Genomic DNA, 18,258 nt, shown 5'->3' on the forward strand with positions numbered 1-18,258 from the left:
ATATATATAATCCCTGTACCACTTAAACAAACATTAGTGTATCACATACATTGACATCAAACACACAAAACATAATATGAGAGATGTTCTTTCAGTTTGGAACATAAATATTAGCTCGAAAAATAGCTTCTCTTTGTTGACCAGCCAATCATAAATTATTTAAATATGTATAGTGAATCACTAGCAAATTAAGCTAAATAATGAACATGAGCTACTATTACTCAACTAGAACCATACTTTAGTGTACTCACCCAACAAAAGTGCATACCGTTTTAGTCACCTCAACATGATCGACCCACAACAATGATAATAAAGTTTGAAGACAGCTCCGAGTTGTCTAGGGCTTGTACTAAGGTGAAAGTAAAACGGCCTCATTGATGCATCGGGGTTGTTCGAAACTTCTTTTTTGCGGATTATGTTGTTCGTTTGCATGTGTCATATCTCTAGTATTTCTGGCTAAGTTTCGCAAGTACACTTAGAGATGACCTCGTCGGTGGCAAGCCTAGCGTCAATCCACGGATTTGAGCACCTTGGGTTAAGAAAGTCAGGGAAAAATGAAGGGTGAGCAGCTCCAGTGGTGACACGTGATGAGCTATTTGGGGAAGGAGGTAGTTCATACTCAAATTTAGAGATTTGGCGGGATGTTTTCTCAAATATACGGATGGATCTGGCAGCGAAACACATTGGTCAAGGGCGGAACCCATTTGTACTTGTATACATATAGTAGTTTATGCACGTATACCGTGTTTAAGCCCAAATTCATTAGTAATCCAATGGAAAAAGCATATCAAAGCCCAACCGTCAACAAAAAGAGCCCATCTGCACATGTGACTTCACCATCTGTTCCTTTGCCCACGTCAGATTGATCGATCGATCTACCTAGCCGCGACTTGCCATGAAGTGTCCTAAAAAAACAATTGCTAAGACGATGGTAGTTGTACAAAGATAAAAAAAACTCCATTCATTGCTTATGCATCTTACGACCAGAACAATTCTAGTGCAGTAGGAGACTCAACGACTCAGATTATTGGATATGATCTCACCATATCCCTAGACCAACATTGGCTCGCTTTTTTTATTTGTGACTCCAGCCACTAGATCAAACATCAGTCTATGTTCGTCGACTCTCATGAACTTTCTAACCCTAACTCGCAACTTCAACGAGATCCATTCTCACCTACCTGTCGGGTTTGTTCTGATATCCTAACCATCGCCTGGAGTCTCCTTCCTACCTTTTGTCACTAGTGTTATTGAGCAACAACTTATTTGTCTTGTCACCATATAAAGATGCAAGCTAGGTCTTTTCACCCAGGTTCACTAAAAAAATGTGATGTTAGATGTTGAAGTGCACTATGTTAAAAAGGAAGATTTTCTTTTTCAGGAATTTTTTTTTTCCAAAATGCATACGCCAAAAACGGATGCGGTGCAACAGGTGGTCCGACCCATGCGTGCCACGAGCACACGACCGGCGGTTGAGCTAGGGAGAGCCCAACCAAAAGAGCATCCGAGTCAGAGCCATCCGGATCCGTCCCGTTCCTTCCTTCCTTCCTTCCGGCCCACGGCGGCTCCGCACAGGAGGAGACCCACCTCGCCGGCTCACTCCCGTTTGTTCCACCGCCTCCTCCGCCTCCCCTCGCCGGCCGGCTCGAATTCGAAGCGGCGCGCATGGCGGACCCCGAGGAGAGCCGGGCGCGGGAACCCTCCCCGGGGGGCGACGCGTCAACGAGCCACGCGGCGCCGCCCCCGTCGCCGGACTCGCTGCAGAACACGCCGTCCAACATCGCCAGGCTCGAGGACGCGATCGAGAACTGCGCCGCCCGCCGCAAGTACCTCGCCCGCACCAAGAGCCCCTCCGACGGCGAGGACGTCCGCTGGTACTTCTGCAAGCTCCCCCTCGCCGACCGAGGTGCGCCTCCCCCTCCTCCTCCTCCTCCTCCTCGCGTGCACACCCCAGACTCTCTAGTTTCATGTACTGAATAGTGCTAATTGATCGGCTCATTTGTAGTCATCATCTACGCCTGGTTCGCTGATCCCACGATCACCTGACGCTATCTGGGCCGTAGGTTCCGTGTCAAACTCTTTCTGAATTTGACTCTTAACAAATGTCGATGCCAAAACACACACACACACACACGTGCGCAGTGCGGTCCCCTGAATCTTCTGACTGGGTTGTAATTTAAGATCCATGCATCGGCCAGTCAACCAGCTACTCCTCTAGAGCCGTGTTGGAGAACCACATGCCTCCGTACATCATTTTTTCAGCACCATTTTGCTGTTATAACGTCGATTGTCCGTGTGAAGTGAACTGCTGAATCGGCGACGTGTGAGCTGAACCTGTTACCGGACTGACATTTGGCGTGTTTCTGTGAATTTGCTGTTGGTGCAGTGCTCTCGGCTTCAGTCCCGCAGACGGATATAGTTGGGAAAGGAGACTATTTCAGGTTCAGCATGAGGGACTGCCTGGCGTTGGAGGCGGCTTTCTTAGAGGTCAGTACTTCAATGCCTGTGTACTGCTGAATTGTTTGCTCACAAGTTCACATAAGCTGCAATGACTTCGTGATAGCTAGCTACAATTCTATGACTTCTGAAATACAGTTTGTTTCGGAGCAATATCGTTTGTACATAGTTGATCTCAAATGGGGCTTTCTAGGTTTGGGTTTGTGCTAGTTTATCTACAGTAGTTAACACTGTGTGTGTGTGTGTGTGTGTGCGTGTGTGTGTGTGTTTAACTTGTTTTGTTCTCATAGCCTGGATCTACTCAATAATATTAGGGGAAATTTATATTTTGTACATCATTATTGTGTTACTGGTTTGTAGAGAGAGGAATCGCTGCTTGGTTATTGGTGGAGGGAGTATGCTGAATGCAGTGAAGGACCAGCAGGTTCCTTGGTGAAAACTGATATGTCAGACTCTGAACATCTGTATAAGGTGGAGGAGGAGCGGGTTGGGGTTCCTGTGAAAGGTGGACTGTATGAGGTTTGTATATTTATCTAGTATATGTTCTATTACTACCCATATGCTACCAGGATTTCTTATTTGTGTTTGCAAAACCAGTTATGGATCTGTTTATCCATATTTACATTCTACTCATAACTATTGACTGAGTAGGGGTAAGAAGTAAGATCAGTAAAATTGAACACTAGAGTATTGCTTATGTGGTTGTAAATATGGCATCGTTTTTCACTTTCAAGTATGTTGGCTGTTGAATTAGCATACACTGCTGCAGGTTGATTTGATGAGACGTCATTGCTTCCCTGTATATTGGAATGGTGAGAATAGACGTGTTTTGAGAGGCCACTGGTTTGCTCGAAAAGGAGGTCTTGATTGGATTCCCTTGCGTGAAGATGTTTCTGAACAACTTGAGTTAGCATATAATTGCCAGGTAGGAAATTATGCCATGTCCTTACTTTTTAGCAACATTATCCCGTAAGTGCGCTGCGTATTTATTCTTTCCTAACATTATTGGATAAATAGCTATATTATGGACTGATGCTTTGCTAGCACTGCTGTGAATAATATACTTGTAAGTTGGAATGCTCTAGAAAAAATAGCCAAAACTTGTCTCACTAGATAGTATAAATCAGTTCAGTGGGCTGTGAGCTTAATTCTGAAAGCCAAAACTTGCCTCACTAGATGGTAATGGTGGCAAGGAATGCCATTTAACTATGTATGCGATGGGCACCTGCAGGCTGGATATACCATTTCCATATAAAGAAAGATTGGCATGTTGCAGTGTCTGTTTCTCCATTTATCCATAGGCAGACTCCCTTTTATAATTCCCTGTGTTCAGAAAATAGTTGAACACCCTATTGTTGTCGCACTAGGTCTGGCATCGTCGCAAATTTCAACCTTCAGGCTTGTTTGCTGCACGGGTTGATCTCCAAGGAAGTACACCGGTATGTAATATACTGATATAACATTCCCAGAAATGAGAAGGAGAAGTTGGATGGAGGCTGAAGTATATCTTGTGCAGGGCTTGCATGCTTTTTTACTGGAGAGGATGATACTTGGGAGGCTTGGCTTGTCTTTGATACAGGTCCTAAGTTAGGTAGCAGCACAATCAAAATAAGGCGTGGTTTCTCTTCTTCTGGAGCTGCAAATCCCACCCAGGTGAACAACCATGTTAATTGTTTTAATGCTATTTATGTCTATCCTAAGCTTTGCTCTCAACCTCACAATGTTGAATAGCTTAGAGAAGTCAAAATCGTTTATGAACCGAAATAATGGGATACCTTTACTGTTTAAATTATGGCCTGTTAAATGTTAATGCCCATAGCCCATTTGGTTTGTGAGCACAAAATGTTGGCCTCTGGGTGGTTTACACTTAGCTGTAGAGACTGTATGATACTTAACAGCATCAAGAAGGATTGACAAACTAGTGATGTATTGTACTGACCATTGAATATGTTATTTGAGCTGGTGCTGCTCGTGATGAATTGTTCTGACTTCTGACATACTGTGGACTAGATAGCTGAAGATTGTGATCTCGTCAATTGTTAGCGATATCATTGCTTAATTTTTTGCAGCAAAAAGGGGCCTATTCTATCTGTGCCCATTTCTTTTATAGCTAAGTATCCAATGTACGATTTCATATACCTGCTAGTGTAAATCTAGAATGAGAACCTGCCACCTCGTTGTGGCGTTCCCTTGTAAGCTTGGAGCTATCTTCTTATTTATGAGAGTATTCAATGCGTGTGTGGTGTATAATTGTTATTTGATACTCTGCCAGGATGAGTTGCGTCAGCAGAAAGAAGAGGAAACGGATGATTACTGCTCTCAGGTACTTCTTTTGTCAGGCATCTTTTCTCTTTATACATTAGTTTCCATAATCTTTATTCTATCATCTCCCAAGCAAAGTAATCCATCTGAATAATAGATGGTTCCTCAAACCAAACTGTCATGACACCTAACACACATGTACATTATTGTGATTGTATGCACTAATTTCTAACATGTCTGAATTACTTAGGCATCCACCTTACACCTATGATTGTCACACAAATGAAATATGTATGCTGTGGCTTCCGCTTTCCCCCTTAAATGCATGTGAACGAAGTTACCGTAAACTTTACAAGGATTATTGCCTAAGGAAATTTGGAGATGCTGACGTACCTCCTGATTATGTCTTAATAGGTTCCAGTTGGTCATCTGGTATTCATGGTTCATGGCATCGGGCAGAGATTGGAGAAAGCTAATCTTGTTGATGATGTTGTCGATTTCCGCCGTATCACTGCTAACCTAGCTGATAGATACTTAACTCCCTATCAAAGAAGTACACAGAGGGTTCTATTCATTCCGTGTCAGGTAACATTAATAAATTATTAAAACTAAGTTACTTGTTCTGGTACCACATATGGAAATCTCTAGCATCATTATTTGTTGATCCCTTTGTTGCAAAGGATAAAACAGCTGAATTGTCTATAGCATGATAAAGCAAGCGCGAATCCGACAACTTTATCATCTACTGGAACTTAAACATGTGTATCACTTTGTACAGTGTTACTTAGAATTGTGACTACATTGTGTTTCATTAATTTTATCAGAAAGGGGATGGCACATATGGCAGGTTGGTATTGATCACCTATGAGCACTGGGAGCTTTTTATATACTCTGTCATGTCTGCCATCCATTGCTTTTAGGCAAACACACTTATCTAGTTAATCAGCAATGACTTAAGCATATGTGTATAGCTAAGTATATTGCACTTACACAGTAGCGTGCTGCCCTTTTGTTCTACATGATATGAAATCCGTTTTCCTCCATGTTTTCACTGGTGGTTTTTATGTTTCATAGTGGTGATTATCATTGCAGTGGAGGAATGTTTAATAGTGATGATTATTATTGCAGTGGAGGAAGAGCTTGAAGCTTGGTGGTGAACGCACAGTTGAGAAGATCACCTTGGATGGAGTTAAAGGTCTCCGCGTAGCGTTAGGCGCCACCGTTCATGATGTTTTGTATTATATGAGTCCTATCTACTGCCAGCATATAATTGATTCGGTATTTTGCTTTCTAGGCACACTTTTTCCAGTCATTTCCATTAATTCCTTGATTTCCATTTAGCAATAGAACATACTTTTAGTAGTTCTACTTCAGACGTTGGTTTCTGAGTATATCCCCTTTCTTATGTTCCACCTCAATAGTTTCTGCATTGGAACATGAAACCCATACGAAGTTCACATGCTGAGATTGAATTATGGAACAAAAGTGTCAGCAACTTTTGAAGAAAATTTCAGATATATATTAATTACTATTTTTTTACATGGAGTAGGATCTCATGTGTTTTTTCTCTGTTACGAGTTAGTTCGTGTGTCATGGATGTTTGAGAAAAGGTTTTTGTGCCATGACATGGTATTTTATTGCATTTTTTTTGAGGTGGAAAGGAACGACTATCGCCCCATTCACCAAGTCTTTTAATTAGTGAGGATGATGATTTAATAATTCAAATATATAACAGGTTTCAAGTCAGTTGAACCAGTTGTATATGAAGTTTTTGAAGAGAAATCCTGGCTACAATGGAAAGGTTTGCTGTTCATAGATTTTTTCATTATATTTTTTGAACATTATACTTTTTCTGTCAGTTAGACAAGAAGCTGCTTGCCTTTTTTTTGGCAGGTTTCGCTGTATGGCCACTCCTTGGGAAGTGTTCTAACATATGATATACTTTGCCACCAAGAAACCCTTTCCGCCCCATTTCCAACAGATTATTTTAAGATGGAAGTTCCGTCTGATGAAGACCAAGTAGGAAAGGCACCCAACACGACTGCTGTTCATGACTCTGGCGTAAAAGAACATGATACTTCTTCCACTTCAGGACATTCTTCTGCTGATAATGTAAATGATGTAGATGAAGACAACAACAGAACCGACAGCTCATTTACAGACAAGATCGCCTCGCCATGTGTGTCTGAGAATGTGCCAAATCATGATGACACACTAGCATCACCTATCGCAGTTGATGGGGTACAAAATGAAGTCGGAAATCAGGATGAGAATCATCAGATGTCTTGTACTGAAGAAGGGGATACTTCAGCTGTAAGCACAAAAGATGCTGAGTCTGTTTCAAGATCTACTGTAGAACTACATGAAAAGATCCTTGACAAAGACAAATCAATCTCGTCATTGGAAGAAGAGGTGTGAATTTATTGAATTCGGCTAAATATTATGTGCTTATCATTTAGGATTTTTTAAATTACATAAGAAGGCTAACAATGCTGATTACCTTGAGATCAACTCATCAGAACAATATTTGTAGTTATGATTGATAACTTGTTTCAGAACACAAAATTTAGGGTTTTATTTTGGAGCGTAGCAACTGCCCAACTTACATATTGTGTTGATGCCTAGATTTCTATCTTCACTTCAGGTGAGACGTCTTAAAGCTAAACTAGCAGAACTGGAGCGACATAATGATTTGAGTGAAAGCATCAGTAATGTTGAGTCTCATCAAGGTAATTGTTGCTTTTGTTCCATGGTGTTTCCTGGAAGAATATGTTTGCATCTGCGAGGGTTTATTTTCAGATATTTATGTGTTCAGATTCTAATTATACAGTGAGCCTTGCATCAGGCAAACTTAACATCGGGCAAAGCAGCACAAGTCAGTCCTACAGACCACACATTAGATACACTAAGCTAAATTTTAAGGTAACATATCCTTATTGTTCAGTGATGTTCTTTTACTTTTGGTACTTTATATCATCATCACCATTTTTTGGATAATCAGGTCGACACATTCTTTGCTGCTGGATCCCCTGTGGGAGTCTTTCTGTCCCTGCGGAATGTTCGTATTGGTGTTGGTATGTAACCTTTGGCTAATAAATGCTTTGTTACACCAGTGTCGAAACTTTTACCCCTTTTTGGTTTAGCTGCTAGAAGAATTATCTATGCTGTTTTCAGCATAATAGCATAAAACAATGGCCAGTAAATAAGCTGCAAGCAGGGATTAACATGGATGGTGTGGCTCAGAATGTTATTCTTCTGAATGATTCTTTTTTGATGAATTGTGGCGTGGCTCCCGCTGTATTAGCATGCTGTTAGAGTACGTCATGGGCCTGGGCCCGTTAGTCTCATGGTTTGCTCTGATACCAAGTGGTAGGGGCTAGGGTTCTACCGGGTCTAGGGCGGAGGTTGTAAGGGTGGAAGTGAGGACGGAGAGGCTGGAGGGCTCGGCTCCGGCGGCTGGGCGCCGTCGCGGAGGAAGGAGGCGGCGGCTAGGGTTGGGTGCGGCTGGGCGCAGGGGGTCTCCCGTCTCCCTTCAGGAGACGAGACAGTATGATACTGAATATTTGTCTGATTAATCACGAAGGGTACATGTGTTTATATAGGAGGACGGCCTCCTCTAAACCCTAATTTACTTGGGCTAAGCCCCTAATTTACTTGGGCTAAGCCCACAACTAGCCACTAGTGGGCTTCTTGCGTGTATAGGTCAGACCGACCATAACACATGCACCGTGTCCTCATGTTTATCAAGTCATTATTAGCATCTCTTCCTCTATGTAGCTATTGTTCCTGTCCAGTTGTCAGTGTCTTGATGATTTGTCATATTTGAGAAGTGTACGGGGGACCTGGGCCCAGCTTATGATTTGTCATTGCCCCTGGTAATTGGCAATCATTGTCTTATTTCTGGAATTCATAGCTTCTTTTAAAGGCAGGGGACAAGATTATTGGCAAGACAAGAACATAGTTGAAGAGATGCCATGCTGCCGGCAGATGTTCAATATTTTTCATCCTTTTGATCCTGTAGCATACAGGTTTGTAGCTTCCCTGCATATAATTTTTGTAACCTTATGTTTAGAGAGCTGACTAAATATGCAATATCATGATGAAACTAAATAATACCAATCTGGTAGGAATTAACATTCTTATGCAATCGTGGTCGCTTTTATCAGTTGTCCAAGAAGGCACTAAGCTTCATCACTTTTAGACATGTTCCTTTATTTCACTGGAAGAGAATGAACTTATCTATTGCACAGTGAGGAGGAGACTCATAAATCTACGTTGGCGTGTATGCAGAGTTGAACCACTTGTATGTGAAGATTACGTGAACAAGCGCCCCGTCCTTATACCCTACCATAGAGGCGGAAAGAGGATACATGTTGGAGTGCAGGTGTGTAGTATGTCATTTTAACTGCGCTATCAGAGAAGCGTGCTTATATTTCTAATTTAAGGCTGTTTTGCCTCATATAAGTAATTTGGTTTGATATGCTACAGGAGTTCACAGAAGATGTTGCTGCACGTTCTCAAGCTATAGCCCGACAATTCAAGTCACTGAAGGTTTGCTCTTTATTCTGAAATGCTCATGTGAATGTAACACATACACTTTAGAAACAGTAACATGAATCTGGGTGGGGTTTGATACATTAACCTCCGATACATGTGAACGATAAAGAACTGCTGGCATGGCTCTTGCTTAAGGAGTTGTATGTTTGTTCTGTTTAGGTTAAAGCTGTAGCTGCTTTCCTATCAATGGGCAAACACGACACGGAAGGTACTGATATATCGGTGTTTATTAGCTTTTACACGTTCCAAGCCACAAACAAGCAGCGTTCTGATCATTTATTATTATTCAGAGGACGGTGAGAGTACCAAGGAGGAAGAGAGATCATATGGTTCCATGATGATGGAAAGGTTGACAGGTTCACCTGATGGTCGGGTTGATCATGTGCTTCAGGTTATTGAGCTCTTGCAGTTAAATCAATATAATTTCTACAGTTTCTATTGTTGCGTTGTTGCTTAGTATAGGCATTAAACTGTGTGCTCCACTACGCGTTGGGAAAGGTATCTTGCGATCCTTAGGCGTGCGTGGTTTTGTATCTTGAAGATGCACAACCCCATGTGTTTTAAATTCTCAGACCGTTTCTAAAAAGCAGCTCAGGACTTCCAGGGGCGGATATATTGTTAGTGCTCCCTCTCTGCTCTCTCTTCCCTCTGTTCTCTCTCTTGAGTAAAAGCAGAAAATGAAGGACTAAAACTACAGAGGAGAAATGGGGTGTAGCAACGGATGCGTTCTTCTTCTATTAGCTCTTGTAGCAATGGATGCTGGCTGCGGATTGTAGTTTCCCAAAGAAATGGGGTGCACACGCAACTAGTTGCGGATTGTAGTTTCCCCGGATGCTGAACAATACTTGGCAACGAATGGCTACAGAACTGAGCAACCGATGCTTGCCCTAGCAACCTATGCTAGGACCACATGCTTACCCCAGCAACCTATGCTAGGACCACATGCTTACCCCAGCAACCTATGCTAGGATAGCAACTCATGCTTAGTTCCCCTTCTTACATGGGAGGGGTGGTATCCCCTATTTATACTTGTACACTTCTAGACATGCCTACACAACCTATGCACTAATTCTAGAGTTCTCCCTACATGCCCTGGATACTTCTAGAACGGCATACATGCCTATCTATTCAGTACACAACCTATGCGCACTGTTCACTCACACAGGACACAACTCATGTGCCTTGTTCACACATAGCAAGCACACACACAACCTATGTGTGCTATTCACACTACAGTCTGCACACAACCTATGTGTGCAGGTCACACCATGACAAGATTACATTGAGGCTAACAGATATCAAGTCCCTAGTGGCAAGTTTGGAACTGCCTGATTCCCCAGATCCCCACCAGGATTGCTAACCCCCTCTGTCATTGTGACCCAGTTTCCCCTCCCTGCTTCCATTTTGGCATAGTTAGTTAGGTTTTCTTGTATACATATACAGTAACTGCAGATATTTCGGAGCTTACAATCTCAATAATCTAATTGCAGGAGAAAACATTTCAACATCCATATTTATCTGCCCTGGGATCTCATACGTGAGCTCACTCATCATTCTGTCTGGTTTGCTCATTTTTTCCCGTGTTTATTTCTCACATTAACAAGCCTGTGGGTCTATTCCTGTAGCAACTATTGGCGAGATCATGATACAGCTCTCTTCATGATCAAACATTTGTACCGTGATATACCTGAAGAACCTCCAACTGATGCAACTGGAAGACCGCCCATTAGACTATTCTATGTGAGGGATCCAATTGCTGAAGACACCCCCTTGACATTTTCTGATAACTCATCAGTTAAAGAGTTCTCGAGAAAAGTGAAAAGTTATTCAAGAAAAACGGAGGACGATGCAAACTGTGAAGCTTCTTGATGGGTATATATCTGGAACATCCTCTTCACTCTGACACCAGACACGGGAGTAAAGAACACACATTTTGGGCGAATGAGCGTTGCACATAGAATCAGGGGCCAACAGTTGCTGTGTATAACTTGTTCATCAATGTATGTAGTGTTGATGTTGTACATGCACAGGTAAAGATGACCAAAATAAATCGATTAGTTTCGAGCAGTTCAGCATCAGGTGGAAAGCAGAGAGCAAAGACCGCAAAACTCAGTTCCATGCCAGCACCCTGCAGTGCAGTAGAGTTCGATGGCAACATGGTATGCACCGGAACCAAAGCAGATATGTGTTCTCAACTTATCATGTCATGTACGGAGAGTGGAGCATGCCAATGTCGGTCTAGTTGTAAAGGAAACATCAACAGCAACAAGAGGATCCGCCAGATGCAAATGAGATGCCCAGTACACACTAGGCAAATGAGACTGGAGAATGATTGAATCTTATGTTGTCAGTCAAGATTTTTAGCTCTTAAAAGTTGGTCAGAGTACAGCTAAACTCGATTGATATATAGTACAAAAGAAAGATAGATTGTTGTAACCTGGGCAGTCGCTGTAATCTGACACGTTGAAGGTCCTGTTCCGTCCCTATCAGTATTACATTTTTAGTCAGCCGCTTAATTTGACCGCGTTTTGCCTGGGTTGGTTTGACCTGTGACATGGTCGCTCCGCTCCCCTCCTGCAACGAACCTACCAGATTGCAAAATACGCGTACACGTGCATGTGCCCTGTACATGTCATTGACTTGCTCCAACTGATCCCTACTTACTTCGGAACATGCTTTGGTTGCTTATACTACTATTTGTGTACGGAGACCATGTATTTGTTCGGTTGCTTGTACTACTACCAAGTGAACATCATACTACGTGCGTGGGGCGCTTGGCTTCCTCGTGCACCATAAGTAGGGGTGGCAATGGGCCGTTCCCGCAAACCCGTGGAGAATTCATATATTAGGGGACGGGTATTGGGAAATTTTGATCCCCGCTATCTAAAATGGTGATCGGGATTAAAAGGTCTCCCCATATCCGTTCCCCGTTATACCTTTATATACATATAAATTAGCATATTTTTATATAAAATGTGTTGTAATATTATGTATAGTGTAGTATATTTCAATACATTTTAGCATATATGATACTCTTTTTTTGCATTTTACCACATACGTATTATAAAGTTGCTTATTTGTATATGTGTAAAACATGTAAGATCATAAAATTTTGAGAATATAATTTGAATTTAACTTCTTAATAGGGAAACCGATCCCCTTCCCGAACCTGATGGGGATGGGGATGAGAATTTTTTTTTCCCGATTATTAAACGGTGATGGGATGAGAAGGCACTCCCCGGTGGGGAGCAGACCCGCCCATAAGTTGGCGCCATCATGGGAGTGGCTCTCAGATTTGATGGGGCGACACACTTTAGAGTGTCTTTGGTAGCCTGTATCATCTTTATCTCTTGGTATGGCTATTTCTTTCGAGACCTGTCAACCCTATATATTGCAACTATGTTGAATATTTGGTAGAATGACATACCAGTTGAGCCAAAATGTTGAATACGTGGATATTTGGAATCACGCAAGAGTTGAACTCACACATTGTCCATCGGCCACCTTTTGACTCCAAGCCATGCGCATCATTCGTCAGGCGTGATTGAGGTTTTCAAGGGGACGTCCCAAAGAAGAAAACAGGTGTGAGCACGGCGCTTAACCTATTAGAGTCTAGGCTTTCACTCGAAGAGCTTGATCCAAGGGCGAGGCTGGAAGAGGACTCTATAACTACCCCTCCAAATAGGAGAGTGATGCCCATGGGTGCCGCCGCCATCTCGGCAGGCAAGAGCCAAGCAGACTTTCTCTCAAAGCTTCAGGACCACCACCCCACGAACCTGCCAGAGCCGCGCACCCCCCGACATCGTGACAGAGCCATCAATACGCATAGGCCGCCACCTACCTTGCCGAATGCAAACTCTAGCGAGCCCTATCCGACCGAGACCAACCAGAGCTGGCAGCCACTCGTCGTTACGTCGCAAAGCAGGAAAGCGAAGCCACCCATGCGAATTGTCATCACCTCTTCTTGGACAAGAGGTTGCCACCTTGCCCCGTCTCATCAGGAACGAGCTGATGGCCGAAGCCCGCACAACACGCTGCTGCCACAGCCCCAACTGTTGGATGCATGACCTTCCTCGTCACAGGAGCCCCAAGCCACACCGCGTCGGATGCTGGATGCACGATGTGTTACAAGGGACCCCATCGATCGCCATGCCACACCACGCCAGGAGGGCCGATCCTTCCCACCGAGAAGGCGCGCTCAAGGAAGAGGCCCCACCGCCGTCCACCGCATAGCAGCTCGGTGGCCTCCCCTAGCGGTGGCGAGGGAGAGCGAGTTTGAGGGAGAGGTTAGGGGTGACGATGCTAGGGTTTTGCCCGAGCCGCCCCCAGGAGCGACCTGGGTGACGGGTTTGGTAAGAATCCAATCGGATCCTTTTTCAACTCGAATACTAGATTTGGTTACCTCCTATGTATGGTTGTGATGATACCAAAAAAATATGGGATGTGATTAGAAGTGCTATAGCAGATTATTTCAATATGTACATGAAAATACATCATTTAAATATTGTGTCACGATAAATAAACATAATGTCAACGATGCATGGTTTCAGTACGACTTTCGGATAGGGGCTTATGGGTTGAGAGCAAGCAAAACACATATATGTCCTCATATAGAAGTGGTCAATGCAGACTCGGGCATTCCTAAATCCTAACGATCCAAGTCAACCTCATCCACGGTGAGCACCGAGGAGGTCTCTTTGAAAAGAGATGAACTGTTAGAGGGCTAGCTGTCTCTAACTAAGCATTGCATGAAAGGAGGGGAACGGCCGTTAACATGATGATGATCGAGTAAGCACCATGCCAGTAGTCACCAGAGTTGGTGGAATAGCACACAGTTCATCGTTTTGTGCTAGCTGTATTTTTCTAATTGGGGAGGTGCTAGCTGTTTTGTTGCAGGATGAGGTGACGATGAACGGAGCCAGGCTCATTTTATTCCGCGAACCCAACAGGGGAGACACCTATGCATGCACAGCACCGCAAACTGATCTAATCATGGCTGGTGATTGCGTCCGCCGATACGGTTCACGATCCAACAGTGATGTTGCTGTCTTCAAGTAGATTATTAAGATTTGTGTACTCCCTTCCTTTTGTTAATAATATTTCTCGTTGGATCATATGTATCTATATATATTTTAGTGCATCTATTCAATCGTTTTAGTTTTATAGTGGGAAGTATTACGAGGTAGGGTATCTCGTAAAAGGACGTTGGCGGTATGCTGATAGATTGCAAGGCCTAAGGGTGCCTCAAACGGACTGATCCGTTTCGCCATTCTCTGCCCAAATTTAGGCTGGATTTGCGGTCTGGTGGACAACACATGGACTTGTCACGTGTCCCTCCGTGGCCCGCAAGTCACTGGAACTGGATAGTTTTATTACTTTGTTGATAACTATTACATTTTAAATGAATTAATCTAAACTAAACTCTATTGGATCCTTGTTGCCAACATCGACGTAGCTAGCTTGGCCCTGATTTTCTTGCCACTCGTGAACTGTCTTATTGCCGATCGCGCTGCAGGAGTTTCAATGGCCCTCGTCATCGCCCCCTGGATACCACATGATAGATTTATTGGCCCGTCGCATCCTCTCGGTTGCGGCTAGATTTCGCCTATTGAGGCGGACGATGGTCATGGCCTCTCGTTCCGCGCCGTCACCATCAACGTTGTCGCTTCGGCAGACGCTTCGACTTCGGCATCCCTAGCCATCTACCGCGCCGCCATCGCTGTCGCATCCTCCCGTAGCCGCTCGGTAGCCACCTGTACGACAACGAAGGTAGCCCTCTTGCGGGCGGCCTCTTATGCCTTTGTGCGGATTGGAGGGCAGCCTGTTGGCGAGCCTCCTCTTCTCCCGCCCAACGATCCTCTAGATCCGCCTATGCCCGCCTCTCTTTCGTCATGAACATGTGGTCGTGCTCCTCTCTAGCCGTCGTTTGTTGGAAAGTTGTACGATGCAGACCTCGATGGCCGCATCGAGGTCTCTAGAGCACGCTATTGCGCGACCTAGAATGACTCGAGAAGGGTGTCCTCCATGTCCTCTTTGCAGCTTGTCGTTGGGCTAGGACGGTACTGCTCAACCGTGACCTGGCTAATCTCGGCCCTAGTGGTTGGATGACGGCGAGTCATGGCTTTGTGGCCTAGGTGAGTCCCCATATCGGCTCAGTTTATAGGCACGGTTGCCTGAGCGGGAACAAGGGATTTAGGCGGGAAATGGTGCATATGCAGGAGAATGTTGTGGGAAGCAGTGGGATGGGCATGAAGCACGTCAGCCACCCCATTAGTCTCTTGTAGCATGATGGCCCGCTAGCTTCACAAACGGGTTGATCCGTTGGATGTGTAGCCACCCCCCACAAACATGACCCTCCAGCCGGTCCACAAACTACCGCAAACAGGTTTGGATGCTTATTGATGAACCGGATTCCTTGTGTGCAAAAGTCTTGAGGGCAAACTATTTTCCTAATGGAGATATTCTTAGAGATGGACCTAAAGCGGGTTCATCTTTCACCTGCAGAGTATTGTGGCTGGCATCCAAACTTTCAAAAGAGGATGTATATGGAGAGTGGGAAGTGGTGATTCAATTCATATATGGAGGGACCTTGGATTCCGACTAGCCCTAATAGGAGGATCATCTCGCCTAGGGGTAATTGCATTATCACCAAAGTCACAGAGCTTATTGATCCAATTTCTTGCTAGTGGGATGTGAACTTAGTTTACAACAATTTCCTCCACCAGATTGATGCTAACAGAATCCTTCAAATTCGTTTATTTAGTGAGAGTTTTGATGACTTTTTGGCTTGGCAGGGACTAGATCTGGGAAGTTCTTCATCCGATCCGCTTACCACACGGAATGGCGGCATCAGTTCAACGGTGTCACGTGCAGATCCCTTATAGCAGGCACTTAGCTGAATAATTCTATTTGGAAAGTGTTATGGAAACTAGATGTGTCAGTGAAAGTTAAGATATATTGCTGGAGGATCTTGCACGGTGTCCTACCGTTGAAGGTCATTCTGTTCAGACGACACATTGGTCCCAATGGCCTTTGTCCTATTTGTAATGTGGATGAAGATGTGCTTCATATGTTATTTAAGTGCCCTGAGGCTAATCAAATTTGGAAGGCTTTGGTGGTTGACAACCTGGTTCAGGGGGCGATAACACATGGACGACCGGGGTCAGAGGTTCTAGAGGCACCGTATCGGGTTTTAATTCCATGCAGCTGAGGGATTTGATAGCAGTGGCAGCGTGGTATATCTGGTGGATGAGAAGACGTCGTCTAGTTCAGAAATGTGTTACATCGATCAGGGCAATTACTGCCAATTCGGCGCGTGCAAATACCGATGTTAACACACATGTGAATTCGAAGTGGTTGAGACCGATGTGTCATATGGTAAAGGTCAATGTGGATGCAGTCGGGGCCTCTAGAGCTGTGATTAGGAATGGTCGAGGAGGTTTCCTCGCGGCCGGGGAGTGTTTATACCGCATGTAGATTCCGCTTCTATGGCTGAGGCCCTGGCATTGTTTCATGGGCTGAAGCCGGTGCAAAACCTTGGTTACACTACACGTTGGTAGGGTGCGGAAAGAAATTGGAGCGATGTAACAATCGTGTATGCTGAGATCATTGCGGCAGCGCGATGTATCGGAGTTGCGGAGTTTAGTCATTGTAGGACGGAGATGGCCCATGATACTGCTAGGGATAGTTTCGAATACAGGAATTTTTGTAATTGGATCGGTGAACTCCCCAGTTTTCTTCTCCAGTCTCTCCTCGATGATGCAACTTTCGTGTAACCGTGAGGCGGCAAGTTTCTTACGTACTACTATTTTCCTTCCAGAGTGCGTAAGGGAACTGGAAGGTTTTTAACGAGGCGTATCGAAAAAGAAAAACCATTTAGACAGGGTTGTTGGAGATGACCTTAAACTATTCTTTTGGCATACTACCAAAATATATTAAGCTTTACATTAGCTAGCTAGGTAGATAGCATCTGATACGCAACGACCGCGCACATGCATTGCCGTTGCAAACTGCACCGGAGTTGGAAGTGTAGAGTGCTGGCTCTCGCACGAAAAGAAAAGAAAAACGGCCGCATCCCAACGGCACAAAAAACCGGCCGCCGCTACTCCCGTCGCATCGGGTCACGCGTGCCCCCACCACTGACGCGTGGGCCACGAGGTACACGCACGATCCCCACATGTCAGCTACGAGCTGCACGCGACCACGTCCACTCGCTGGCCGGCCGACCATTCCAGGCCATCAAAAGCGACTCTTTTACCAGTCACCGTTACTGCCAGCCGGGCCCCACGTGAACCAGTCTGTCTCCCTGACAGTCTGGCCCACCTGGTCACCGCGTCTCCTCCCCGCCCGGTTTTAGACCGTTTCTTCCCACCCAAATCCAACAATCATCTCCCTCAAAAAAAAAAAAATCCAACAATCATCGTCAACTATTAATCTCGATCGATTTATGTTTACATCGTCGTGGATTAGTCTAATCTAATCCCCCGCCAGGGCCAGGGCCAGGCATCCTCTTCCTCTCGCATCGCCGTCCTCCTCGACGACCACTCGGAGAAGAGAAATCTGGTCCATAAATACCACCTCACCTCGCCCGAGCGGAGCTGGATCGGAAACGACAGCGACCTCCCCCGACTCCGGCCTCCTCCTCCTCCTTACCCACTAAGAAACAAAGAAAGAGAGAAGGAAACACTGCCGGCCTCCCCACCTTCCTCCCATCTTCCGCCGTCGTCCTCCGCCGTCGTCCTCTGCGCGTCGCTGCTGCGCGTGCCCGTCCTGCCCACGCCTTAAAGGCCTCGCCTTTTTTCCGCCTGGATCCGATTGGGATTTCCGGCGGCACCACATAAACAGATCGGCTCCTCTCCTCTCTTTCTCCGGATTCCGGCATCCACAAATCCCGCCGATCCCCCCGCCGGCGGCAGCGGTCTCGATTCGATCCTCGCCGCGCCGGGACCGACCGACCGGGCCGCCGCCGCCGCGATGTTGTGG

At 45.0% G+C, this 18,258-nt stretch overlaps 1 pseudogene; it reads left to right on the forward strand.

The window, feature by feature from the left end:
• The first annotated feature begins 2,390 nt into the window (after window positions 1–2,390).
• On the forward strand, window positions 2,391–11,792 carry LOC124691179 (annotated as a pseudogene).
• The last annotated feature ends 6,466 nt before the right edge of the window (window positions 11,793–18,258 follow it).

This window comes from Lolium rigidum, chromosome 1 (assembly GCF_022539505.1).
Source record: "Lolium rigidum isolate FL_2022 chromosome 1, APGP_CSIRO_Lrig_0.1, whole genome shotgun sequence".
Classification (NCBI taxonomy): Eukaryota; Viridiplantae; Streptophyta; class Magnoliopsida; order Poales; family Poaceae; genus Lolium; species Lolium rigidum.